The sequence below is a fragment of the Bos indicus genome, chromosome 4, assembly GCF_029378745.1.
Source record: "Bos indicus isolate NIAB-ARS_2022 breed Sahiwal x Tharparkar chromosome 4, NIAB-ARS_B.indTharparkar_mat_pri_1.0, whole genome shotgun sequence".
NCBI lineage: Eukaryota > Metazoa > Chordata > Mammalia > Artiodactyla > Bovidae > Bos > Bos indicus.
In genome coordinates this window covers 79,185,980-79,206,651 of record NC_091763.1, presented here as the reverse complement: position 1 = coordinate 79,206,651, position 20,672 = coordinate 79,185,980, and the positions used below count along the sequence as shown (strand labels likewise).

The 20,672-nt window shown below is 41.4% G+C and overlaps 1 protein-coding gene across 5 annotated transcripts in view; it reads right to left on the bottom strand.

Moving 5' to 3' along the window:
• The window catches only part of GLI3 (GLI family zinc finger 3), a 318,095-nt gene that overhangs the window by 176,419 nt on the left and 121,004 nt on the right, over positions 1–20,672 (bottom strand). The window lies entirely within an intron of this gene.

The following is a 20,672-nucleotide window of genomic DNA, read 5'->3' as shown; positions in this document are numbered from 1 at the left end:
GCCTGGAAACTGGAATGAATAACAGTGTAACATACTGCATCTGAAGCCACAAAATCAGGCACTGAGATGGCTGCAGGAAACCCAGCGGACCCTGGAGTTTTCCAGCAGAGTTTTCTGAGCTGACAATGAAAATGATGAACAGAACACCTCAGAATGGAAACGCACTTGGTTCAGAGAAATCTGTTTCTGGGAACGGAGGCCAACACTTTTGGACAAAAGATTTCAGGGTAATAAAGAACCAACAAATAAGATGAAGCGATACCTGCTGATAAAGACACAAACCCCATATCCCAGAACTAGACAGCTAATTGATGAAGAGAAACACAAAGTTCTAAAATTAACGCAATGAGTAGTCATTGTGAACAACAGTTTTTCCACTGGAAAAAGAAAGATTTTCACTCAACACCCAGGAATATTGACCAAGAACACAATAAATTCTGAATACTTTGCTACAGAATGGGGCTTCCCCGGTAGCTCAGACAGTAAAGAATCCGCCGGCAATACAGGAGACCTGGGTTTGATACCTGGGTTGGGAAGATCCCCTGGAGAAGAGAATGGCAACCCACTCCAGTATTCTTTCCTGGAGAATTCCACAGACAGAGGAGTCTGGCAGGCTACGGTCCATGGAGTCATAAAGAGTAGGACAGGACTGAGTGACTTAACACTTTCACTTTCACTTGCTACAGGATGCTGGTTATTCCGCTTTTGGATACTTAAGTTTTTTTTTTTTTTTTTTATGTGGACCATTTAAGTCTTTATAGAACTGGTTACAATATTGCTTCTGTTGTTTTATGTGTTTTGGCTGCAAGGCATGTGGGATCCTAGCCTTTACACCAAGGATTAAACCTGAACCCCCTGCACAGGAAGGCAGAAGCCCTAACCACTGGACAAAGAGGGAAGATACCCAATATAGGAAAGCAAGTACTGCTTTCTCATTAATGAAATTAAACGTGATGAATATGCCTATCTTTCTTCCATAAGGCTTCATTTTATTACAACGGCAAAAAATTATATGTGATGCCTGAACACAGCTGCAAATATTGCCCCAAAATAGGAAGTAGTAAGGGAAAGAATGTCATAGAAAATATATGTAACAAAAAGACAGAGGAACCAAGCTCTGTTTTAATTCTTCCTTTAATTTCCCAAGTGGATTGGTAGTTTCTTCACATAAATAAATCTTCAGTTTTAAAATCTAATTGGATATTAAAAAAACACTTCTCTTACATTCAATTTTCTGCCAGTCCTACATAGGATACTTGAATAAAGGTGCATTGCCACTCATCCACTCATCCATTCAATCATTTATTCAAACTTCAGCAAATATGGATTTTACCCACTGTGCCAGGCACTGTCCCAGACACTTAGGGCACAGCCTCGGCCCTAAGTGTCACAGACATGGCCCTTACCCTCCTGCTGTTAGCAAGAATGAGGGAGAGAAATGTTAATTCATCACACAAATAGTTACAATACCAAAAGCTGTACTAAGTCCAGGAAAGCCAAAGTCCAAGATGTGAAAGGGAAGCCAGAGTAAACTAAGGAATTCAGAGCAAACGGGCGCGCAAATTGCCTGCCCTCCTGGTAACCACAAAACACAAGACACCAATCATTGGTCTTGTGAATACTAGTGTTGCCCACTCTTAAGATGTTTTGAAAATGATTATCAAAATAAAATTATTTTGACTGAAAGATCAGTAAGCCCCAGACCAACCTTCAGTGATGGAGAGAAATGGAGGGCTTTGCAATGAATCACTAGCACAGACAAGCTGTGTTTCTTTTAGATCTAGTTTCTAAAGAGGCAGGTCAACTTATTCATTGAGTGTTGGCTTCATGGACAGCAGGGCACCCAGGCACTTCCTTCACCAAACAGATCCTGGTTCCAGCTGGTAGCAAGTGAAACTGGGGTGCAGTGCTAATGAACAGGATAAGCTTTTTGAAACCATCACACTGGGTTCACATCTCAGCTCTATCATAATTATGCAAACTTTGAAAAGCTATTCATATCCAAGCCTCAATTTTCCTCCATCATTACTATTAGTCACAGTAGGAAAAGGAGTATTAAAGGAGTATTAAAAGGAGTATATAAAAGGAGTATTAAAGATTACTGAGGGGACTTCCCTGGTGGTCCACTGGAGGGAGTGCACGTTCGATCCCTGGTCAGGGAACTAAGATCCCAAAAGCCTCACGGCCAAAAAAACAAAACAGAAAGCAATACTATAAGTTGCTTCTTGGAGAAGCAAAGCCAGGCAGAAGCCTGAACAGGAGCAGGGCATCTATGCATGGTGATGGGATCAGAAGGTACCCTGCAGCCTGAATCGAGTTACAGTCTGACTAAAGCAGGGCATTCTCATGGGTTCCCAGCAGTGGAAGATCAAGTCAAGGTTTTTGCATGATGCTGTCAATGAGGAGCCAAGGCCATGGAGCAGTAGGGTAATATGCATTTGGGGACATTTTGAGAAGATTAATAAGGCAACAACGTCAATAGAAAGCCAGAAGCCTGTCACTACAGTATAAATATGAACAAGACATCAGGAGTAGAAGTGATATTTCAAGAAACTTTCTCTTTTCTAAAGGAGGAGGGGAAGCCTAAGGAAGGAAGAAAACGTTTGAAATAGTCAATGTCAGGTGCCTGAGACCAAACAAGAACTCTAGTTCTAGAGCCTCACTGCTTCTAGTGGACCAGTTCGCTGAGCTCTGCTCTTTGTCAGATCACACTCTTTCATCCAGGAAAAAGAATGTGAAAGCAGGTGGCCAGGGCTTCAGGCTTTAGCAGACAGTAATGTGACCACCAGGTCAACAGACACACAGGTAAATTGGAAGAGGTCTATCAGGATGGCCCACCATGCGCAGGGGCATCAACACAGGCTCTGTAATGGGACGATCCAGGGCTTGGCCACCCTTGGATCCAGCTCCATGGTGTAATGCCTTGTAGATCAAGAGAACAGGAGCTGGACACGAACAATGTGAAGCCACCAAGAATGACAGTAGAGCCTTCAAAAGAGAATGTGCTACTGATACCCGCAAACGTCAATTGGGGAAACTATTCCAGTACCTTCCCTATGGTTAATATATCCCTAATACATCTGGCCTCTCATGAAGAGATCATTTTCCTTTTCCAGAAACCAAGTTTTTTCCATCCAAGTGGAGTGTGGCTCACTGTGTATATCTCAGCACCAGGAAACTGCGCCCACTATTGTCAGCAAGTAAGCCATCGGGGAATTTCAGCTGTTGAGGGACAAGGCTTGGGTTCAATTCTTTAGGGACTTAGAGAGCTAGATTAGGTTGCAGGCATGCTTAGTCATGTCCAACTCTTTGCAACCCCATTGGACTGGAGCCCACCAGGTTCCTCTGTCCATGGAATTTTCCAGTCAAGAGTACTGGAGTGGGTTGTCATTTCCTCCTCCAAGGAATCTTGCCTACCCAGTGATTGAACCCACATCTCCTGTGTCTCCTGCATTGGCAGGTGGATGCTTTACCACTGTGCCACCTAGGAAACCTAGATTAGATTACGTGACCACAGAGTACACTTCCAATCCCAATTCACATTCATTTAATTAATAATAATGATGATGCTTGACATTAGGGGAATGCCAGAAGAATCAATGTGCTAGAAACATATTAACCCTTTGAAGAAGATGCTATAGTCATCCCATTTCACAGATGAGGAAACTGAGATCATCCCAGCCTGGCTGGATGGAGCCTTGAGGAAGGATGAGTATGCAGCCTGACAAGTGAGAAATACAAAAGTGCTTTCTTAAGAGCCACACGGGTGGAGGACTGAGTTGGTTATTGGGGCAAAGAGATCTAGGAAGAAGTTTTCCTTTGGTCATCTCTAGTGATACCCCTTAACTGAAGCCCAAGAACCCTACAGTCATGTTTGGCTCTGGGGCCCTTGCCTGGCCAGTACTAACTCTTGCAGAAATCCATCTGTGTAGAAATGCCCATGTGTGTATGCTAGGGCTGGGCACTATTGAAAAAGAAATCATCAAAATGGGATTTTTGACAATGAAGAAATAAGGGGACGGGGATACAAATTGGTAACAATGCAAGCCCCCTTTTTATGCCCTAAATCATTTTCCTACACTTTCACAAACTTCAATCTACCCTGCGTTTTCCTTTCTCCAAAGAGAATGTGTATAAATCATCTCATTTCTCCTCCTCCCCATACCTGATAGCTCAAGTGACCTGGGTGCTGCGTTGGCTCCACCAAGTACCTATCATGTGGAGTTTCTACACTCAGCTCCCTACAATCAGAGTATCCCAGGGAATCAATCTTGCAAACAGGGCAAACTGTGGGGCCAGGTACCTGCTAGGTTGCCCAGGTAAGAAAAACAAAATTTCTTCTCTAAAGGAGGTCCTTTTATGATGATCAAAGGCACACGTAAGCAGTTTAATGCCCTGAATTTTTTTTTTTTAGGGGGGAGGTATAATTGCTTTGCAATGTTCTGTTAATTTCCACTGTACAACAAAGTGAATCAGCTAAATGTATACATATATCCCCTCCCTCTTGGACCTCCCTCCCACTCCACCGCCATCCCACCCCTCTACGTTATCACAGAGCACCGAGCTGAGCTCCCTGTGCTGCACAGCAGGTTCCCACTAGCTATCTATTTTACATATGGTAGTGTATATACATCAATCTCAATCTCCCAATTCATCCCACCCCCCATTCCTCCCACCCCGACTTATTTCTTATCACACCTGAGAGTGAAAAGGATTTGGCAGCAAGGTATTTATTTTCACAGCACATTATATAATTTAGGGTTGGTGGCAAGTACTAACATCTGTCACACCTACCCATGACAATATTACGACTGAACTAGAAACTGTGGTGGGCTGTCTTGGGTTTTCCTTCAGAGGTCCTGAAGAAGAAAACACTGTCAGTGGATAGTCTTCAGAGGACAAGTAGCCCCAGTGCAGATGTGACCACTGTCAATACTTCCTTAATTGATAAAGTTTTGTCTTGAAATTGTTCTAAGGTAACATGGTGGCAACATTAAAAAGAAATATTTTCCATGAACATTCATTTCTGCAAAACCTGCCCTGATAGATAGTGCTAAGTCGCTTCAGTCGTGTCCGACTCTGTGCAATCCCATACATGGCAGCCCACCAGGCTTCCCCATCCCTGGGATTCTCCAGGCAAGAACACTGGAGTGGGTTGCCATTTCCTTCTCCAATGCATCAAAGTGAAAAGTGAAAGTGAAGTCGCTCAGTCATGTCCGACCCTCAGCGACCCCATGGACTGCAGCCTTCCAGGCTCCTCCATCCATGGGATTTTCCAGGCAAGAGTACTGGAGTGGGGTGCGAGATACTACTGGGTGTCAAACATTTCACAAGTCAGAAAAACTCAAACTCAAATGAGAAGAACAATTTTCATGTGACCCACCAGCAAGTCTAGGTCCCCTACTTAAGTGCCCAATGAGAACTTTTAAAATCTTATTAAACAGCAACCCGTGAGCTTCCAGGGATTAATTTGGTGTGATCAAATGTGAATGTCAGTTAAAACACATCAAGAAAACAGAGGAGAGGGGGCAAGAAGAAAAGAACCACTTGTAAACAACTCGTTTTTGTTTTTTTTCTGGTCATGCCTTGCAGCATGTGGGATCTTAATCTTCCAACCAGGGATTGAACCCCCATCTTAACCACTGGGATGCCAAGGAAGTCCCTGTAAACAACTTTTATACTGGGAAAGTCTGGGCTTTTGAAAATGGTGAATAAACTAAATAAACTAAACATCTTCACCAATACCCAAAGGACTGGGCCCAAGTTTTAACTTTACAGAGAACTGAAGGCTTTTTATCTCCTTTCCAAATATGTGGGAAGCTTTTTTTAAACCCATTTTTAAAATTTACCCACTTGCTTTTATTGTTATATGAACAATTTAAAGTTTTCTACATAGATCCCTTGCAACAAAGGAGTAACTGGACTGGACCAAAGCGCTGTCCAAATCAAATTAGGCCTTTCATCTGTTATACAGGTCACCTTGCCATATTTTCAGGAACACTCATACAAAACATATCAAAATAGAATCCATAAACACCCATAGTTAAAGCTACATCCCTTTCAACATCCCATAATTTGCTAAGAGGTCAGTCTATGGTCTCACAATAGTGACTGTGTCATTCTGAAGCCCCCTCCATCTTATCAACTTGGAGCAATTCTGGCCTGTTATGGAGTTATCAAGGCGCCCACTTTGGCCAATGTCAGGCCATCCACAGATAGATGTCATTCGTAAACTAAAAAGTGCATTTCCTCTGGGGTGGGATAAAGGGTCCAATGCACAGCTGCACACTTTCAATTGTGGGTGTTTGCTCAACCTACCAATCAGTTTTCCCTACTTTCCTGGGAGTTCCAAGTCTTTGATCCAATAATAATTTTTGGTGTTGGTATTTAAAAATTACTGTGTCATGCATGAAAAGATGTTCAACATCACTAATTACTACAGGAATGTAAAACAAAACTACAATGAGGTCCCACCTCACATTGGTCAGAACGGCCATCATTGAAAAGTCTACAAATAAATGCTGGCGAGGGTATGGAGAAAAGAGAATCCTCCTATTCCGTTGGTGGGAATGTAAGTACAGCCACTATGGACAACAGTATGAAAGGTCCTCACAAAACTAAAAATAGAGTTACCATTTGATCCAGCAGTCCCACTGCTAGGCATAAACCCAGACAAAACTCTAATCAAAAAATACATGCGCCCCAATGTTCATGGCAGTACTATTTAAAATAGCCAAGACATGGAAACAACCTAAATGTTCATTGGCAGATGAGTGGATAAAGAAGATGTGGTGCACAGGCATAATGGAATACTCCCCAGCCTTAAAAGAAGAATGAAATGATGTCATCTGCAGCAACATGGATGGACTCAGAGGTGATCATACTAAGTGAAGTAAGTCAGACAGAAAAAGACAGATATCCTATGATATCACTTACAGGTGGAATCTAAAATATGACTCAAATGAACCTTTCTATGAAACAGAAATAGATTCACAGACATAAAGAACAGACATGGTTGCCAAGTGGTAGGGGGAGGGAAAGATTGGGAATTTTGGGTTAGTAAATCAAAATTATCACATACATAATGGATGAACAAAGTCCTCCTGGATAGCACAAGGAACTATATTCAATATCTTATGATGAACTATAATGCAAACAAACAGAAAAAGAATATATATATAATATACACATACACGCATATATATATATGTGTGTGTGTGTATAACTGAATCACTTTGCTGTAGAGCAGAAACTAACACTTGTAAATCACCTATACTTCAATAAAAAATTAAAAAATTATTGCCACAGAATATGGATCTCTGAGCTTTCACTCAATATGTCGGTCAGAAAGACAGGAGGAAGCATAGAGAAGAACAGCTAGCACAAGAGAGAGAATTGAGAGGAACAAGGGAAGGGCCTTGTGGTTTGGTTCCATGGATGCCTTTTTAAGCAGCGTTTTCACTCCCACCACAAAGGTGCACCCTTACATGGTTGAGCCCCTTATTTATAATGCTAGCAGCTCCCTGATAGGCAGTTTTCCATGTTGCAGTACAGGAACCCAATGCCTGTTAGTAACAGTTTGGAGAATGACAAGTCACTTAGCTGCAACTCGGTTTTAAGAAAAATGACAATTGAACATTGCAAACAGGGAAGCCTTCCCATCTGATGGGTACAATGCAATCTCACTGAAATGGGTGCAGGAGGGGAGATGTCTGAAACTCAAGCTTGAAAAAAGACCAGGACTCTTCATGGGAAATAGTTTTGACTTGCTTGTTGCCTGCTTTTAGAACAAATGATGTTTCAGGCTGGAGCTTCCAGGCGACGTAAAAATACTTCCGGTAAAGTGTATGATCTCAAAGGTTGTACATGGTAACTTATGGTGGAGTTGAGATTAAAGTGATGGGTATGGATCTGGTGAGCATGGAAATGCCACTTAAAAAACAAAAAATGTTGGAACTTTCAGGCCCTACATGCCACTGTGGATTCTATGGTTTGGGATACGCTGCCCCCAGTAACCGAGGCTGCTCCATGTCAGGACCACAGCATAGTTAAATGTCCATTCTGGCATCGAGGTTCAGTGTCAAACACTGCAAGTTTAGTTATATGGTCAAGAGCTGCCAGAAGATTCTGACACATATGAAAGAGAGAAAGAGAAGATGAATTTGTCTTTAATATGGGATGTTTTAAAAAATAGAAGCTCAAAATACCAACCTCAAGTTTACAAATACTTGCATTCTCTTTAAAGCTTAATCACCTTAATGAGATACATTCAAAGATTTTTTTTTTTTTTCCCCTCACCACTGATTGATTTAGATTTCTTCATGCAGAAGTAAGCTCCAAAATAGCTCATATGGGACTTTCCTGGCAGTCCAGTGGTTAAGACTCTGGGCTTCCAATGCTTCCAACGCGGGTTCTATCCCTGGGGAACTAAGATCCCACATGCCACATGATATGGCCAGAAAAAAAGAAGGAAAAAAAACAAACTCAGTTCATAGTGCTGAGTTGTGGCCGCCTCCTCCCAGCAGATACGAAAAGACAATATACTTCCCCCCAATATCCAGGTGACAAACCTGGAGTTTAGAGGAAAGCAGCCAATCGTTGGCGGTCACAGAGCCAGGACTAAAAATGGATCCCCTAGTTCCACTGAGTCGTAAATAATACGCACCAGCTGGGTATCCCTGAAGCTTCACACACCATACTCCTCGCTGACCCACACGTCTCAGCAGTATTCTGAATTCCACAGGTACATAGATCCCCGCCAGGTTAACGTGCACATTTGATACTGTCAGCATGGGATGACAGACTGTCACCACTGTTTGGAAACAAACTGCAAAGCCAGCATTCTGGAAGTATACTGAAACTTCAAAAACCAACTTGGGATCCCCTTCATGGGGGAGCAAGAGTCCGTCAATCTTCTCTTGCACACGACTCACCAGAGGCCAGCATGCTGGCATCAACTTCTCTCCAGGACAAGCGATGGAGCTGGGCTCAGAGAGAAGGGAGGGGGCCCAGGCCAGCAAGCCCCACCCTGCAAAGTCCAGAAGCTGGACCGAGGTCTTCTGAGCTCTGTGGAGGAGTCTTTCCTTCAGACTTTTATTACAAGGGAAAGAAACCTTGTCGATGAATTCATCCAAAGCCTGCATTTCTAAGAAAACCAAAAAGAACATTTGAGGAAAGCCATTTGTAAATACAGAGACTCCAAACTCGAAGTGTTTTTCTCAGGCTGGTTTCTGATTCCCACAAGGAATCTCAAGAGTTTCCAGCAGAATTGATGGGGCTGCAGTTTCTTTTCACAAAACACAGCTCAAAACTCTGCACCAGGTAAACCATGCTGACAAGCATTCTTGGTGGTCCCACTATACTCAGGATGTAGGGCTGTCCAGTTAGGGCCAGGATACAGTTGTGAGACTTAATGTAATGTGTCCCCTTTTCTGAAATTCAGTTACAGAATTCAGTTTGGGAGGCTGCCCCTGTGAGCGTGCTGGCTTGGAAGCACCTACTTTTATTTTATTTTTGCCCACACCATACGGCTTGCGGGATCTTAGTTCCCTGACCAGGGACTGAACCCGCACTTTTGGCAGTGAAAGCTTGGAGTCCCAATCACTGAACAACTGGGGAATTCCCGGAAATGCCTGTTTTAGCTGAGCACACACCTCTTCACTGAATTAAAGCAAAAGTACTACACACTGGATAGATTTAGACACACCTTCCCTTATCCCCAGAACTGCCATTAAAATACAGTCATTTCTCTTAAAATGTCACAAAGGCGGTGATTTGGCATGAGCATCTCTTACAATCAGCAGAAATCTATTAAATCTTTCCAAAAAGTCTTATTCTAAACAACATTCCACAGCAACACAGGGGCCTGATTTTGATTTCTACATAATTTGACTAGGAGCACGTCAAGTCACAACCACATTAAGCACAATAACTCTCTACCCCTTTTTTGGTTCCCAATATGAAATCTTCTGAAATAAAAATTGACAGCCCAAAGCTCCCTGGGATGTGTTCCAGATGAACTGAGTCATCCACACATACAGACACACACCCGCACACACCCTGAACCCTTGCACAGACAGAAGCAGTTCTTTCCATGTTTGACAACCTGGAGAAGTGGGTCCAAAGCTGTGGACTGCTTAGAAATGCAACTTTCAATTTAATTTTGGGGGGATGTTAATTGGGGAGCAGTGGAAAATGCTGGCGACATTTTGACTCGAGCAGCCCCGCTGGCCTGATTAAAAAATATCAGCTTTCCATCTGCAAGACATTTCTAAGGTGGACTCCTTACAAATTGTTAAGGTGCAATTTGTGCACAGTTAGTTCTTTGTTTAATCGAGAAATCCGCCCAAACCCTGATTGGGCTGATTTCCCTAAGGCCGAGAGTGAAGGTTATTTCCTTATGCCTTTTGGGAGCGGCAATCTCTCTAATACATTTCTGAATTATTCCAGACCGAGCCGAGGCTGAACGAGGAGAACAAAGCCCTAGTTCCACAGCAGAAAGACTAACTGAACTCCCAGCTGGGAAGGTTTAGGCAGAGATTTATAAGTACAAACACTGAAGAAATTTGCAAGTAATTGCATGTATTTGCTTTCCGTTGTGGGTTGCAGTAAACCAGTATTTATTAAACTCCATCAGCAAGGTCCTGTTTATTACCCCCTCTCCTTGATGCCTTGTAGAGAAGAATAAAGTGTTTGGCTTTTTTCATTTCTTGAAATTAAGAGGCCTAAACGGGATTTCAAAGACTGTAAGGAAGAAGGTGAAATTGGACACATACTCAGTGGCTGTTGGCCCTGACTTAACTTGGAGTTCAAGTACGTGCAGGGCTCTGGATCTGTCATGCTGATTTAACCTTGTGAATTTTTAAACTTTCTTTGGAAATTCCTAAGTTTCCATGAATCCATTATTGGAGGATCAACAATGACCATTTTCTCCTATGGAATCTCCATGATTGTTCTTGGCCTGCTGCCTGCAAACCTGGAGGGCTAAACAGACATATGTTCAAACAATATCAAAGGACAGGTTCTTAATGTCATACATTAATAAGGGAGGGGCTTAAACAAATAACAAAAGAGAAGAGAGATGCTAAGTCTACTGGCTCGCGTCTCTGAATTCCCGGGCCTCCAGTTACTTTGGATTAAAGAGTCAAAAGAAAGCAGGCAGGTGACACTCCTCCCCTTTCCCGACTTGGACCACAGCTCTTTCCCTGTTTCTGTGTTCCCATTCTAACCAGGACCCAAATCATTTCACAAGATGCTCCAACACAAAGGTTCTCAAACTTTAGCTACACTGGCATCACCTAGAGAATTTGTTCAAATGGATCGCTGGGTCCCAGTCCCAGAATTTCTGGTTCCATATGCCTGAGGCAGGACCCAGACTGCACTTCTAACAAGTTCCCTGGGGGCTGCTGATGCTGCCAGTCTGAGACCACACTCTGAGGACCACTGGTCTAGCAGGCAGGTGGGCACAAGCTCAGAGCATTAAAGTTAGGAGGTAAAAAAAAATGTAAGTAATGACAACCAGATTGCATTTCATCCTCTCTTCCTCACAGAAATGAAATATCAGCGTATGTTATTTTAGCCAACAAATGTCAGTTGCCACCCACTCACACACTTGGCTGAAGACACTGCCTGTATCTCGGATTAACAAGGGCCCTCCCACCTTTCCTGTCTTTCCTTTCCCTCCCTAAGGATCTGCATGGGGGTGCTGATCCCATCCAGTCTACACATCTGCTCTTTTCAGAGCTGCACCATCCTTACAATCCCCTTCTTCCTCCTTCACCACCAATGCACCCACAGCCAGGCAACCGTGAGCACCTGGGCAGCACCTGGTATGCCGTTGGCACTCACTGAATACTAGCTGCTGCCCTTCAAAAATCCTAATTCCTGGGGTTAAAACAGAACCGGCTAAGTTAGTGGCATGCAAGCACGAGGGTGCCTTTTCTTTCCCTCAAGGCTACAAACTCAGCAGGACAACTTGGATTTTCTCAATTTGTAATTAGTAAGTCGTAGATCTTAAAATAGGATCCCAAGCAGCCATATCACGTGGATGGTTGGTGAGACTGGGAACAGAGAGGGCAACCAAGGACGCTGTGTTGCAGACTGGCACCTGAATATTTAAAGCAAGTTCTCTCTGATAGGTGACATGCAGGCAAACAAATTAGTGACCACAGAAAAATATCGATTTTAAAGCTGCTATTACATAAAAAGAAGCCAGGTAAAAATATCAGATAGCATGCTTTTTTTATTACTATTATTTGGCTGCACGGAGCCTTAGTTAACGGTACTCGGGATCTTTGCTGCGTCACTTTGGATCTTTCATTGCGGCACGCTGACCAGGGATGGAACCCAAGTCCCCTGAACGGCAAGGCAGATTCCTAACCCTTGGACCACCAGGGAAGTCCCAAGCATGCTTTCTTATCTGAGATATTTTATAGAGAAAGTTCTGGCTTTTTCCAATGATAAAACCGTCACCTCCCAGTCAAATAAAATCAGATTTTCTATGATCTTTACTAGAGAAGAAACACCAAGTCTGTATGTATGATGAAATTGGCCCAAAGTGACTGTTGGGGCAGGAAATCAATCCACTCTGTGCCGAGAGCATTCTGATTTTCTTTTTCATTCTTACTGAGATATAATCAACACACAGTTCCATGTAAGTTTAAGGTATACTGTGCAATGACTTGACACACACACATATTGCAAAACAATGACCATGATTAAGTTTAGTTATGAGTTACCCATCTCCTCATTTTTTCTCCTGTGATGAGAACTTTTAGGATCTACTCTCTTAGCAACTTTCAAGTAATACCTTCCAGCAGCATCAACCATAGTCAGCAAGTTGTACTAAAGTTGCTCATGAGAAGTAGATGAAAAGTGAAAATGTTAGTCACTCAGTCTTGTCCAATTCTTTGTGATGCCACGGACCGTAGCCCACCAGGCTCCTCTGTCCATGGGATTTCCCAGGCAAGAATACTGGAGTGGGTTGCCATTTCCTTCTCCAGGGGGTCTTCTTGACCCAGCAATCAAATCCAGGTCTCCTGCATTGCAGGCAGATTCCTTACCGTCTGAGCCACCAGGGAAGCCCTGGGAGAAGTGGATACTTCATTCTAATAAGGTCTCCAGATCTGCTCCACCCTCACGAAAAGCCTCTGATGCAGGTACTTGGGATCAGTAAGAAAACCAAGGTGTTAAGTGACTCATACTAGGTATTTCAGTAAGTAAACAGCTGAGAGTCAAACTGTGTTCTTTCTGATTCCAAAATCACACCTACTTTTCCTCTAAGCAACCAAGTCATCAGCACCCATCTTTCCTTTACGGGGAGCATGCATAAGGCTGGTCTATTTTAAAAGAAGAGCAGTTTTGAAAACTGACCGTGGAAACTCAGACAATCCGCTGTGTACCAAATGACAAATCAGAAAAGACATCACATTTTTTTGATGATCAGATTTCCCTAGAACCTGCAGGAGGGTAAAAAATGATTGAATATGGAATATTTTTACTAGAATGAACAAAAGTGTCTTTGAGACCTTACAAGCAAACTGAATAAAAGGAAAAATTTTGATAGTAAATGCTAAACTTGTACTACTCCAAATTTATTTTATACCTCTACTGTTTTGGAGGGTTTTTTACAAATGTTAACAAAGTGTTAGTGTTCAGATCAAAGAAAATGGATTGTTAAGTCCATTATGGTATTTATTTTAAGTATGTCTGAATACATATTAAAAATTTCCACTGTGATGGGGTGGATCATTGGACAGACCAGGCCAACATTTTTTACCAGTTACGCTTACATTTTCCCCTTTTCTGGAGATAAACTCAATTAATATTTCCACATCCTGAAACTAGTAGTTTCAGTATCAAGACTTTACTTTAAAACAAATGCAAAGTCTTGGCCAAGAAAAGTAACAATAGAAAAATAACTCAATAAAAATAGAGTTTCTGAACTCAATAAAAATAAAGTTGGTGGTTATTTTAGCAAATGACAGTCTTTTTGTATTTAGTAACGTTTGTGTTTTTGTTGACAACACAAGTATATTAAAATGCATACAAAGGTATATGTTTCTATTCCCTAAAGAGAAATTCAGATAAATAAATACAACTGTACAAATTATCCTTAAGCCAGTTGTTAATTCAGTTTAGGCACAATATTTGGGAAATTATAAATAAAAATTTTCCATAGCATCAAATAATTTGGTATCTAACTTTCTTTACCACATAGGAAAACTAAATTGATTTATAAGTATTCAAATTTATATGTAAGCAATTATCAAAAATAAAGTGTAATTCAAATAGAGATATAATGTGTAATGATCAGGTGAGCAAATTTATAGAATCTTTCTATGACAGAGAATCTAAGTGTTTACCAATTTGGAATTTAAAGATATTGACTTAACCCCCCCCCTTTTTTTTTGCAGTACTGTGCAAATTTTATTATTTATCTATCTCTAACATTGTAAAAATTTTGCATGCAAAGTATATCCATTCATATTCAAGTACCCAAGTTTGATGAAGAATATCTTAATAGTCTACATATCTTGGAAAGGTAAAATATCTTCAGAAATGTTTTTATGTTTTATGTATAATCATGAGTTAATGAGAAACATGTACAAATAATTTTTTCTTATTCACGTGTGTAATCAATCACTCAGTTGTATCCAACTCTTTGCGACCTCATGGACTAAAGTCATCAGATTCCTGTCTCCATGGGATTTTCCAGGCAAGGATACTGGAGTGGATTGTCATTTCCTACTCTAGGGGATCCTCCTGACGCAGGGAGCGAACCCAAGTCTCTTGCATCTCCTGCATTGGCAGGCAGGTTCTTTACCATTTGAGAAAGAAATTAACAAATATCACCTTGGTTTAGATTGATACTAGAAATTAAAATAAAGATGTGAATGTTTCTGAACTCAAAAATTACTGATTTTCCTAGAAATTATTTAGAATGTTAACATAGAGAAAAATACAATTTAAAAAAGGTGTTCATATAAATATCTTCAGTTTTGTTTTTTATTGAAGTATAGTTGATTTACAATGTTTCAGGTGTACAGTGAAGTGATTCAGTTTATGTGCATATATATATATATATATTTATGCTTTTACAGATTCTTCTCCATTATAGGTCATTACAAGATGTAGAATAGAGTTCCCTGTGCTATACAGTAGGTCCTTGTTGTTTATCTATCTTATATATAGTGGTGATTATCTGTTAATCCCAAATTCCTAATTTATTCCTCCCTACCCTTTCCTTGTTGGTAACCATAGGTTTGTTTTTTTAAATGTCTGTGAGTCTATTTCCTTTCATAAACAAGTTCATTGGTAGCATGCTTTAACTCTTAAAGCAGTGGTTCTCACACTCTATTGTATAAAAACTTGTTAAACACGGGTCTCAGACTTAGTTTCTGGAAATCCTAACTCAGCAGTTCTGGGGTGATGTTTAGGATTCCCTATGGATCTACAAGGACCACAAGGTTAGTTTTGATGCTACAATTTCAAGAATCATCCTCAAGGCAAAGCCCTGCTGGAAGCCTGTCATGTCATCTCTGGTGGACACTCCTCTAAACCACTTCTTTCCATGGCCTTGACTTCCATTAGACACTCATGGGGATAAGAAAGTCACCCCCAGAAAAATACTATCCTGAGGATGATATTCTTTTTGACTACTGCTAAGTTTCAATAATGTAAACACCCAACAAAACAATCCCTTACAGAACTTTAAAAGCCAAATGTGTCTTAGTTATCTCTATGATGTCTGGTGGCCCATATGACGGCATTCTTTTTCTTCATTAAATCAACCGCTGGGACTTAGCTTGTTTCTGTTGGTATTTTAAGATTATTTGAAATTTGGAAAGAGTCTGACTTGCGCAAAATACATACGGATGACACCTGGAGTGATGACTAGTTGGGGGGCTAGTTTCAATCCAAGTGCCCTCTCCTCTGAGGAACCAAACTGACCCCAGAGAAGCTGGGCAAAGGTAGTTATTTGGATGTTAGTTACCTTTCAGCCATGGACAATGAAAGTCATCTGAACCACTGACCAAGGGATGAGAAGCCTCTATGTTCCACTACTGATCCCCAGAACTGTCCAGTCCCCAGGTACAGGAGGCCGAGTATAGCATCAAGAGACCGAAAGTCAGTCCTCCTCTTACTCCTGTTCAAATATGTCTCAAAACTCCCCTCTTGTCCCCTTCAAGTGCCACTTGAGGGTTTGTGAAACGCTTTGTTCGACCAAAAGTCCAAAAGTGTCAGGACAAAGTTGACTTATGAAATTCAGAAGCTAGTGATGTTTAGTTGCTATCTGTGTGTGTCAAGCAAGTCAGAAATAAAATCTGCAGCTTCTTCTTTCCTAACAAACGTTACTATTTAAAACAGCCAACCTAACAGAATTGAACTTTGGCTTCTTCATTAAAAGTATATCTTTTCAAAATTAAAGAGTTCTAAATATATGCAATTTATGCAAATAGATATTTTCCTAGGGCACCTATGGAATCTCCCTACACACAGTGTGTTTTTCAGGGCAATAAGTCAAAAGAACTCTTCATATCAAGGGCACATCGTGATTTCTTTCTAAAACGGGACAGAGTAGACCATGGAGTAGAGTGCAAAAACATATATTAAAAAGCTGGAGGAGATGAATGAACGAGTAACAGAAGCTGATGATTTAGTGCTAATGGTTCACTGCCTCCAAAGAAGGGCTCAAGCTGAGCGGGACAAAAAAACTCAGTCATCACCAGAAAGGAAAGCAAAGGATGCTGAAGGTTTGCAGTTTCAGTATCAGCAACCCGGGGAGGACACAGGGAAAAGAGAGGTTGCCCCGGTGCCTTGTCCAGGTGGTACCATGGTCCCCAGCTGGGCCTCTGGACAAAACCATCTCATGTAAACCTTAAAGAGGATTACTCCTCAAGGAGCACTGTAATGAGACCTTAAAAGACTGAACAACAGCAGCCTATCACGGAGGCAGGCAGTCCCCGTTCCCCAAAGTCTTGCTAGCAGAGTTACATCAAAGCGAACGGGCACCAGATAGCAGGCTGCCGGAGGAATCCCTTATCTCAGCTCTAGCGGATGCGGCCGCTGCGATTGTCTTGAACTGCCACCTGTCCCAGGCATCTTTGAAGGCAACGCTAAGCCTCTGATGGATCTGACCTCCTTGAGCTGAGATCCTTTTATGTCTTTCTTCATTTTCTGCCCTGCTACATTCTTCCCCCGCCATGCACGCGACATGAAACAAAGGGAGTTCTCACTCCTGACTCACTGTCTCCAGCCATTTGAAAGCAAAGAAAAACAATGTTAAGGATTATACTCCGCCCGTAATATGGAGCGGTCCTCGGGAGACAAGCCTCTTATTTTTGAGTGTAAGTAGACCACATTTATGTGGAGGAGCTTTACAAATGGTGGGTTCAATGGCACTGGGAGCCAAGATCCCAAAGCTGCATATCTGTGATAACTTGAAAACACAGGAATGATCCTATGGAAACTGATTAATAATCTCATTTCTGAACAGGAGGACTACACGTTCTAAAATATTAAAACACACTTACCGAGTCAGCACACACTGGGACTTGAAAAAAAAAAAAGGATGGCAACAAGCAGATGTCCCCAAACCTGATTCAACTTAAAAGAATTTCTTTCAGAAACAAAATGATTGGAGGGGAAAATATTAAACACCCACACATATCGCAGGTGAGAAAAGTTTAAAAGCTGAACTAGTTCTCTCTGGGGCCTTTCTCAGAAGCTGGAAGAATCTGACATTTCCGAATCATATGAGGAGGAAGGGCAGTGTCTGTTACTCTGAAAAGGTCTTCCATTTAAGGAAAAAGAACACTGCCGCCATCCAAATCCATCCAATACAAGATTTCTCAACAACTTGCTTACACTGTCACACAAATCTGTCTCCACATACCGCTTTCACAATACTCATTTATGACTATTTCTCATATCTAGTGAAATTCCAGCACTCCTTAGTGACTCATTAGGAGTGGTATTACTTTAATATGCAGCCTCATTTCACTAAAGATTTTAGACAGTGGGAAAAACTCATGTAAAAAGTTGAAAATGCTAACTAAATAAAAATACAGTCAGAGAACAGTTTAGCTCAGGGGTCCCCAACCTCTGATCTAATGTCTGATGATCTGAGGTGCAGCTGATGTAGTGATAACAGAAATAAAATGCACAATATATTTAATGCACTTGAATCATCCTGAAATCATCCCCCACCTCCAGCCCTGGTACATGGAAAAATCATTTCCAAGAAATCATCCCTGGTGCTAAAAGGTAAGGGACCACTGCTCGAGAGGGTCAAGATGAAGAGAAAGCAAAATAGAAAACATGCAAGCCATAGATCTCATAGACTTAGTATAGCAGAGCAACATATTTAAATCTGAGTTTCCCAGTAGCCAAAGGGAAAAAGGAAAGAGTCAGACACATGATATTTCTTTTGCAAGAAGTCAAGAACACACCTTATTTTAGTGTATATCATGGTCTTGTGTTCTGTATGTACAGATAGCTAAACATTTCGGAAAAGCACATACTGCAGGTGAAATAAGCCAGCAATTCTAAAACTGCTGTCAGAGCCTGCTGGTCTGGCTTCTGAGGATCCAGCAGAACAAACACAATGAGGGTCAGTTCAGAACCAGTCCTGGCTCCAACACCACACACACTTACACTGCCCACTGCAGCTTGACCTCACCCATTCTGGGCTGATTCCAGTTCTCTCAGTGGGAATATTTACCTTTTCCGTTTTTCACCAGCTCTCCACCCCAAAGACTTGCTCTCTGATGGACAGCCTATCTTCCCGCGTCTGACACGGCTCTCTGCTGCAGGCAGCCCTGCCAGTAATAAGCCTTTTCAACGTGCATCTCAGGGGCCCTACAAGGGGTGGACCACCGCTCCCAGGCTCTGAGCAGACAAACAGCCTTATCCTCATCTCTCCAAACTGGGGTAAAGGCGTTTTTCCCTGACACTACAGCTCATTACACGATCTTCAGGGATGCATGATTTTAAAAAGGAACACACTGACATTTACTTCATGTGAGGTGGGCAGTGTGTGTTTAACGTTTTGAAATCTCCTTGCCTCCCTCATCTCAATGAGATCTGACTTGCAAAACTGTTTGCAGCCTGTGGGTGGCTTCTATCCAGCACAGGTGCATCCTCACAGTTCACTATGCCCACCTCTTAAACACGACCAGTTTCCACCATGAAGACTAGATTTAAGAGAGCATCAACTTAACACCTTTATATCCTCCTAATACCTGGGACAGGTTAAAAATAACTTTTTCACTTTAAAAACAAGATAAGTGTATATAATATTAATGATTTTTCTGAGTTAATGATTTCTTTGTGGTGGCATTAAAATGGACCATGTTAAAAATAAATTAAAAGCACAGTGTATTAGTCAGTGGCCTTAAAATAGACTTAATATGCAAATAAGAAACAACCAAAGATAAAAGACACATATGAGAACATATATACATGTAGATGTCAGGAGAAACATTTTCCTGTGTAGCAAGTCTAAAGTTATGGACACTTGATTTAATATATAATTTGACAATGTCATCCATTTTAATTGTATATTATAATGTTAGCCCGAGTTGAACTAGGTAATTTAAATTTCTACTAAACCACCATATTAGTTGCTTTTATAAAATCTGTTTGAATGAGAAAAAAAAAGAAAACATAAACTAGAGGAAACTTCTCAGGAAATGAATGACTGGCTCTTTCAGCGAGAAGGATAAGAATTTTAAACGACTTTTTGGCTGGAATGTCAGTTGCCTTTGGGAAGTTGTACTATTTAATTTTTGTACATTATTCCATCCAATAAGTCACAACGATCATGCCTAGTTTTTATCGAGGTAGGGCTTTATCCAGATCTTAGAGTTCAATTCCATTATTTTCAAGCTTCTTAAATTTGTAAAACCATAAAGAGAAAGTAAGACATTCCAAAAGCTAAAAGCGAAAAAAAAAAAAAATTAAAGAATGATTCAGTAGCCTCAAAAGAGATCCTAAATGGAAAAGGTCAGTCCATGAGCCACACTTTCCATGTGTGTGAATATCTTCTTTAGGGTGACAGCCCCATGTAGAGAAGTGAAAGAAACTGCAACCATGCAAGGGTCTTTCCCAAAAGGGAAGCCGACTTGCTAGATGCTTTTAGTTCATTCTCTCATGTCATTCCTGTTACCACCCTAAAAGGTTGCCATGCAGCCCCCATTTTAAAGACAAGGAAACCAGAGTTCAGTGCTTGTCCAAGGGCAGACTGTCAGAAGCTGATAGAGCGGGGACTGGACCCTAAGTTTCTTTTTGCAGTAGAAACTTTTGGCAGTAGAACAAAAATGCAAAATCATCACTTCTAGTTCAAGATGGCAGGCTGGGAAAACACTTTTGTCCCCCCTCCCTCTGAGGACCTCTTTGACATAAAAACATGGAAGTAAATGTTGGAATGATGATAAAATATGAACAAATGGTAATAAAATGTACTGAGTACACACTTTGTGTGGGGCACCTCTCACCACCACACCACACACACCCACACACAACTTGGAGAAGAAACAGCAGCTGGATAATTATAATACCTAATACTTACTAAGCCCATCTGCTATCAGCCAGCACGGCAGCATGTGTATGTGTGTGTTAGTTGCTCAGTTGTGTCCAATTCTTTGCGACCCCACAGACTGTAGCCCACC